We start from the raw sequence: 7,755 nt of genomic DNA, 5'->3' as shown, positions 1-7,755 counted from the left end.
AGGAGCTTACGCATGAGTGTCTTAAAACTCAGCTTTATGTTGCATTTGTTTGTCCTGTGAGAAATCGAACATAATGTTTGGCTAAAAAAATCTGTTTGATTACATCTAAGTATTTCGCTTCTGTCCAGGGAGCCTCGCGACTTCAAACTGATACGGAGAGCCGTACAGAGTTTCATGTGTGGTTGACAAATAACAATGGGGAAACAAAGTGAGACAGTTGTGTTAAACCACAAATTACCCAGCCTCCCTGCCTGTGGGCTGTTTTGGGTTGGTTAGCATGGATATTCACAACCCTCTGTATCATCCTCCTTGCTTCATGGGTGAACCCATCCTCCAACTTTCCCCTCTTTTCAAACACGAGCACATTTCGCCATATAAATCTCATAGAGCATTTACGCTACACTAATAACTTTCTTTCTCCACCGCTTGATTGCTGAAGCTTGAGCCTTGACACTTGTGATGCACTCTGCCAAGAACATTAAGTATCCAAAAGTGATAAAGCTTCAATTTGCTAGACCATTAGACTAATTACTGCAATAATTAAGTAACTACTTGATTAGAACTAATGGGTACCTAATTATCCAGGAAGGAAGGATCAGGTGGTAATTAATAGAGTCAAGCTGATGTCTTATGACTTACCGTCCCTGGTTACCAGACATTAGGGAATGAGAATGGTAAAAACAAACATCACCACTCTAGTGTTTGTTTAGACCCCTGTAGGAAACAATCTGTTTGTATGGTTTTCTGCAGAGTGTGGGTGAAATGACAGGTAAACGGCATTTACTGATGATCATACTGGTGTCCGTTTGTAAACTCACTCCGTCTAATGTTCTAATTTATTTGATCTCATTTTTTGAGGGCAGCGTGGATGTATCGTTGATCAAAATCATATTCTTAATGAGTGTTTTGTCAAGTTTTTTTGCTAAAAATGCCACTTGCTTAGTATTTTATATCTATATATATTTAACATTTTGTATATTTTAAACAAGTCTTAGCATTTTATGCAATGTTGCTTTTCAAGTAAATGTATCTTGTTTTTTTTTTTTGACGTTTTACTGAAAAACAAGTAAAAAAAGACTAATTAAAAACTCATCAAGAAGTCATTTTTTTGCAGTGCAGTGTGGCGGTTGGTGGGAAAAAAATGGCGTGTGACTGAGTCACAAGTTGAAAAAAGCACATTCATGAATTTATTTACACATTTCAGTGACTCCTTCGGATGCAATGAGAAATCACTATATATTTGCATAATTATCACTAAAGCTCACTTAAATTATTTAAACATTTTATTTATCAAATGTGGTGACCTTGTGAGCCAGCATGTGCAAACTCACACCTTGACTTTATCATTATAGTAGGGGTGTGTGATAATTACAAAACAATATCTCGAGACTCAATATTTTCTGGAATTTTGTTGATAACGATAATTATATAGCTTTTGATATTTTTCATATTCTGTGCAGTGTGTTCATGTGTTTGCAGGAGTGACAGAAATAAACTTTTCCAATAAGTTTAAATTGATTTCTACTTTTTATGGTATTTTTTTTCTACCTTTAAGGCCAATTTTTCTAACCTAATTAAATGTGTGCATCATCTTTTGTCAAATTCTTACATTTAATGACTATAGGGATGTTACCAATCAAAGGAAATCACTATCAACAAAACATATTTGTTTGCATGGCAGAGGTAGCACAGAATCACTGAGTCATTGAGTCATTCATTCAACTGATTCTTTCAAACGGCTGATTGATTCAGTAACGAAACAGTGTGTGTTGCTCACAGACTCAAAACAGGTCTGCTGCCGATTTGTTTGGAACTATTTCGTTGTCAAAACGTAAGTCACTTAATATTAACTTCTTGTTTACTGAACTGTTCGTCAAATCAGTATCATATTTGCAGTTGTGCTGATATTCAAAAAAAACAATTACTTTTCGTGTGACATTAACTATATCAGATGATATAAATATAAAAGACATATAAAAGTTATATGGGGGCATATTTACCCTCTTTTAATGAATTTTGGGGTGATTCTAATGTATTTTAACATGCTGTCAATCGATAAAAAAATGTGAAAAAATAATTAATTGCACATTTTTTCCTAAAATGAAACGTGATTAAAGGAGAACTCCACTTCCAGAACAACAATTTACAAATAATTTACTCACCCCCTTGTCATCCAAGATGTTCATGTCTTTCTTTCTTCAGTCGTAAAGAAATTGTTTTTTTGAGGAAAGCATTTCAGCATTTTTCTTCATATAATGGACTGATATGGTGCCCCGATTTTGAACTTCCAAAATGCAGTTTAAATGCGGCTTCAAACGATCCCAAATGCAGTTGTAAACAATCCCAGCTGAGGAAGAAGGGTCTTATCTAGTGAAACGATCGGTTACTTTCATTAAAAAAAAAAAATACAATTTAATTACTTTTTAATCTCAAACGCTTGTCTTGCCTTTCTCTCCCTGAACTCTGTGTATTCTGACTCGAGACAGTTAGGGTATGTCGAAAAACTCCAATCGTATTTTCTCCCTCAACTTCAAAAATCATTTCAAAATCGTCCTACATCGCTGCAGAAGTACCGACCCAGTATTTGCAAAGTGAACATGCAAAGAAGATCAAACACCCTTAACAAAAAAGGTAAAGCAGCGATATAGGATGATTTTGAAGTTGAGGGAGAACATGAGATGGGAGTTTTTCGACATACCCTAACTGTCATGAACCGGAACAAAAACAGTTTAGGCAGAGTAAGACAAGACGAGCGTTTGGCATTAAAAAGTATATAAATTCTATTATTTTTATTAAAATAACCGATCATTATGCTAGATAAGACCCTTCTTTCTCAGCAGGGATTGTTTACAACCGGATTCGGGATTGTTTGAAGCCGCATTTAAACTGCATTTTGGAAGTTCAAAATTGGGGCACCACAGCAGTCCATTATTTGGATAAAAATGCAGAAATGTTTTCTTCCAAAAACATAATTTCTTTACGACTGAAGAAAGAAAGACTTAAACATCTTGGATGACAAGGGGGTGATATCAATTGACACCAATACTTTTAATGTATTATCTTCATAATAAACACAATTGTTTGTAGTCCAAACAGTTTTACAGTTTACTGCACGTTGTTATTCTTCTTGTTATTTCCGTACAGTGGTTAATGAACCGGAAGTCTTGCCCGTAGGTCATTGCACACTGAGTCCGAAATTTTCTTATGTTTTTATTTATTTATTTATTTTTTTTCATATTTGTCATCCTTTCCTATCAAAATGCTTGCTACGGATGAGAAAACGAATGGGCTTCAAACTAAAAAAAAAACAAACTTAATCCAAATTTTTTTAATGACGAAGGCAGTGTGTAAACATGATTGACATGACGTTGTCAGGGTCATGTGCAGGAAGGAGCCAAGGGACGAGGAAATAATACAAACGTACTTTAATACTATAATCCAAAAAAGGGAACAGGAACAAACAGGAACAGCAGGGAAAAACACACGCCAACACGACGTAAACTAACATTACAACATTAAGAACGGACAATGAACAAGGAACTGAATCAAACTTATTTAGGAACGCTGAAAGAGTCAAAGACAGGTGAGAGCAATAAACCAATGACGTCATAACTAGAAACGGTACAGGAAAGACCAAATAAGGACACGGAAGGGCAAAACCAACAAAACAGTCCACAGGGGTGTGACAGACGTGAGGTTGTATTAATTTTTTAACGCGCAATAATTTCAGACTCAAAGTCTTCAGTGTAAAATGACCTTTACTTCCGCGTTGAAGAATAAGATGGATATCGATATATGTCACACATCCCTACATTATATATAATTTGTTGTTGTTTTTTTAACCTCACAGTGACTGTCTAAAAATTCTCCAAGTTTTTAATCAAAATACTTTCTGAATTGAATGAATAATTCAACTAATGTTGTAATCACATCTCATGATAACAGATATTTAGGACATCTCAGACATAGAAAGAGATGGATGGGGAAAATCAAAAATTTATGGAATTAGGGAATTAGCATAAAGAGTATTATCTAAACATATAAGGCGTTAAGCAGGGGTGTTGAAAAGGTCATTAAAATTTAAGCGGATTGAATACAAAACCTTAGACGTGATCCATCAATCAATCAATCCGTCTGTTATTGGATGTATAATTGCTGTAAGACGGGCTGCTGCCGAGGCCTCTCACCGTATGTAATATGCATGACTGTGAATGCAAGCAAAAGTGAAACCTGAAGCTTTTTGATGTATAGGACCTTTATTAATGTTTGAATAATATGTGCCTGGAGGGAGGGCTATAAATTAGAATCGAGAATTGAGATATAAATTTTTATGAGGAACCCCTCGTACATTTCCATTATGTATTTAAAAATGAAAGAATTGCCTTGATTCTGATTGAGCTTGCAATTGTGTGGAGTTCTAAAATTGGGAAAACACACAGAGCTGGCGGCCGAGGGGGGAAGAGTCAATTCCTAAAGTGCTGACTTTTGCACATTACACTGACAATCTCTCATTATTTACCCCTGTTCTAAATTATACACAAAAACAAGGGCTTTTATTAATGTTCCATCAACATCCATTTGCTGTACAAGATGAAACTATGCTGTACATAGTGTACATGCTTCTTTTTTTCATTTGTTTTGGCAGCTCACACTCATTAGGTCACATCGTTGGTCAGGGAGGGAAAGTTCAGAGGCTCTCTGTGGTCCAACAGGTGACTTCTCCTTTGACTTTCTTCTCCATACTATTGACTTGCATTAATAGAGTGGCCTTTGAGCAGTGATTAGCTGGGCTTGAAGTTTTTGGGTCACATCAGCAATTCATCAATGCTCTGTATTGACCCTGGATTGAGACATATTATCCGTTCAGCCATTTCTGAGCGCTGCCCTAATCAAAGGGAAGCCCCATAATCAGTCTGGCTGTGGCTTCGCACCCTGGACTGGGGCTAATAAGAGGAAGCAGGATTAGGAAGGGCAGTGGTCTCACCTTTCCGATGATAAAAGTGAGGCTCTGTACTTTTTCAACAGGCACTGTATTTGCTCTGCTTCAAAACATTGTTAGCTTCTTCAGAGAAGGCAATCCTAGAATGCATAGAAGTGATAGAAGTGTTGGTTAGAAATAAATAAACGTACGAGTTGGCAATTAATTCTGTTATAAATAAACCCATTTCTTTTAGAGCAGAGGGCTTTCACACCTTCTTATGAAAGCCCAAATATATTAATATATAATGATGTAATATATGTATCTATGCAGTGTTGTTTTAAGAATTGTTTATAGATTATAATCATACTCAGTACTAGCTATTAGTTTAGAAGTTTTTATTTTTGTGTTCTCTTTTAAATTTTAGTCAAAGTTTAAGTCATCTATGTTTTTTTTGTCATTTTTTTGCAAATTTCTTTGTTTATTTTTTAAATGTCCATAGTTTTTATTAGTTTTATTTCAGTTTTAGTTTTAGTTATTGTATTACAAATTTCAGTATTGATCTTGATTTTGCCTAAAATAGTAGTGCTTAAATTTTTTTTGCCATAATCTTGCCAGTCTTGTTTTAATAATGTTGAGATTATAATTGTACTATGTACTATTAGTACTAAACTATTAGTTTGTAAGTTTTATTCTTAGATCTTCTCTTAAGTTTCAGTCAAAGTTTTACTTATTTATGTGTTTTTGTCATTTTTTACATTTATTTGTTTATTTCAAATGTCAGTAGTTTTTATTAGTTTTATTTCAGTTTTAGTTATTGTATTACAAATTTCAGTATTGACCTCAATTTTGCATAAAATAATAGTGCTTCAATTTTTTTGCTATAATCTTGCCAGTGTTGTTTTAATATTGTTGAGATTATGTAAATTGTACTATTAGTACTAAACTATTAGTTTATAGGTCTTTATTATATTTTTTTTTTACATTTTAGTTACATTTTTAGTCATTTATTTGTGTTTTAGTCATTTTTATTAGTTTTTGTTTATTGCAAATGTCTGTCATTTTTATTAGTTTTATTTCGGTTTTAGTTTTAGTTATTTAATTCCGAGTTTCAGTATTTTATTTCAGTTTTAGTTATTTTATTACAGATTTCAGTATTGATCTCAATATTGCCCAAAATAATAGTGCTTTAATTTTTGCTATAATCCAGCCAGTGTTGTTTTATTGTTGAGATTATATTTACAAAATGATAGTACTTATCATTTTTTGACATCATTTACAAAACTATTAGTTTTTTTAGTTTTAGTTTTTAGTTATTTTATTACAAATTTCAGTATTGATCTTAATTTTAGTTAAAATGAGTTTTATTTTTTGAATTTGTTTAGTTTTTGTTCTTATTTTTTCTTTTAATTTTAGTTAAAGTTTTAGTAATTTGTGTTTTTGTCATTTTTATATTTATAATGTCTATTTTATTGTTTTTATTTCAGATTTAGTTAATTTTATTACAAGTCTTAATATTTTCAGTTTTAGTTATTTTATTACAAATTTCAGTATTGATCTCAGTATTGCCCAAAATAATAGTACTTATAATTTTTGCCATCATCTAGCCAGTGTTGTTTTAATATTGCTGAGATTGTAATTATACTATGTACTATTCTATACTATTCCTATATCTTCTCTTTTACTTTTAGTTCATTTATTTATTATTTTGTGTTTTAGTCGTTTTTATTATTATTTTTTTTTTATTACAAGTTTCAGTATTTTATTTCAGTTTTAGTTATTGTATTACAAATTTCAGGATTGATCTCAATATTGGCCAAAGTAATAGTGCTTTAATTTTTGCCATAATCTAACCAGTGTTGTTTTATTGTTGAAATTATATTTATACAATTTAGTACTAAACTGTTAATTTAGAAGTTTTTATTCTTATCTCTTTTCTTCTTTTCTAATTTTAGTTAAAGTTTTAGTAATTTATTTGTGGTTTTGTCATTTTATTACTTTTTGTTTATTTTAAATGTCTGTAGTTTTTATTAGTTTTTTTTTTTTCAGATTTAGTTTTAGTAATTTTATTACAAATTTCAGTATTGATCTCAATATTGCCTACCATATTAGTACTTATAATTTTGCAGTCATCTAGCCAGTGTTGTTTTAATATTGTTGAGATTGTAATTATACTATGTACTGTTGGTACTAAACTATTAGTTTAGAAGTTTTTATTCTTATATCTTCTCTTTTTCAGTGTTTTAGTCATGTTTTTGTCAATGTCATTAGTTTTTGCTTATTTTAAATGTCTGTAGTTTTTATTATTTTTATTTCAGTTTTAGTTTTAGTTATTTTGTTACAAGTGACACTAAATGAAAATGTTCTTGCTATGAAATAAAATAAGAATAAGTAAAAATAATTCAGATAATGTTCATTAACACATTTTAAGGGCTTTTTGTTTGTTTTAGTTTAGTTAACTATAATATAGTTGAATTATAATAACTGAAATAAGTAACCTTATATAATAATAACACACACACACACACACACATTGTAAAACTGCTAAAACATTGTTCACTTTAGTTATTAAATAATTGTATTATTTTGATCACAGTTTTAGTTCAGCAACATACTTACATTCAACATATTGATATTTGTGTGATGTGTAAAGTTGCTGTTTAAGCAGAGCAGTCCTTATCAGCTTTAATACAGTGCTGCCTATGTAGGCAGTAGACAATGAGGCAGCTCAGTAGGTTTGGACCAGAGCTGTAGTTTCGGACAGGGTCCCACTTTAACGACTCCAAGTGCTTCTGCCCTCAGGTCTCCGTTACGGAGAGCGCTGTTTCTGAAAGACA

Source organism: Labeo rohita, chromosome 18, assembly GCF_022985175.1.
Source record: "Labeo rohita strain BAU-BD-2019 chromosome 18, IGBB_LRoh.1.0, whole genome shotgun sequence".
NCBI lineage: Eukaryota > Metazoa > Chordata > Actinopteri > Cypriniformes > Cyprinidae > Labeo > Labeo rohita.
Note: the sequence above shows the minus strand (reverse complement) of the source record.